The following is a 482-nucleotide window of genomic DNA, read 5'->3' as shown; positions in this document are numbered from 1 at the left end:
TTATTAACAGCGAGCCAGCTCCACTGACAGTCGTACAGGCCTGTGCCATAATGTTGCCTCCACCATGTTTGACGGATGATGTCGTCTGTTTCAGATCATGAGCTGTGTCTCCCCTTCTTCATACTTTTCCTAACCTGTTGTTCCAGTTTCCTAGTGTAACTAGTGGTTTTCATCTTGTTCTAAACCGTCTGGATTTACATTTATGAAGGCATCTCGTGATTGCAGACCTCGACAGTGATACAATCAAGAGTGTTCTTGGTTCTTGGTCAAGTTAATTATCCAGGGACTTTTGAGTCTCTGAACATGGAGAACTATGCATAAAAAATTACTGTAATTTCTAAACAGATAATGTAATATTCTGATTAACCCCCTGAATTTAACCTGAAATTCAAAACTTCAGTCACAGCTTGATTTATTTTTCATTTAAAATCCACTATAGTTGTATACAGCGGTAAAGTCACACAACCTCTGTAACTGTCCAA

This window comes from Aulonocara sp. 'chitande type north' Nkhata Bay, linkage group LG6, assembly GCF_057382095.1.
Source record: "Aulonocara sp. 'chitande type north' Nkhata Bay isolate Kocher_YH1m ecotype deep benthic linkage group LG6, A_spYH_male_GT1.1, whole genome shotgun sequence".
NCBI lineage: Eukaryota > Metazoa > Chordata > Actinopteri > Cichliformes > Cichlidae > Aulonocara > Aulonocara sp. 'chitande type north' Nkhata Bay.
The sequence above is the reverse complement of the archived record's forward strand: the minus strand, read 5'-3'. Positions refer to the sequence as shown.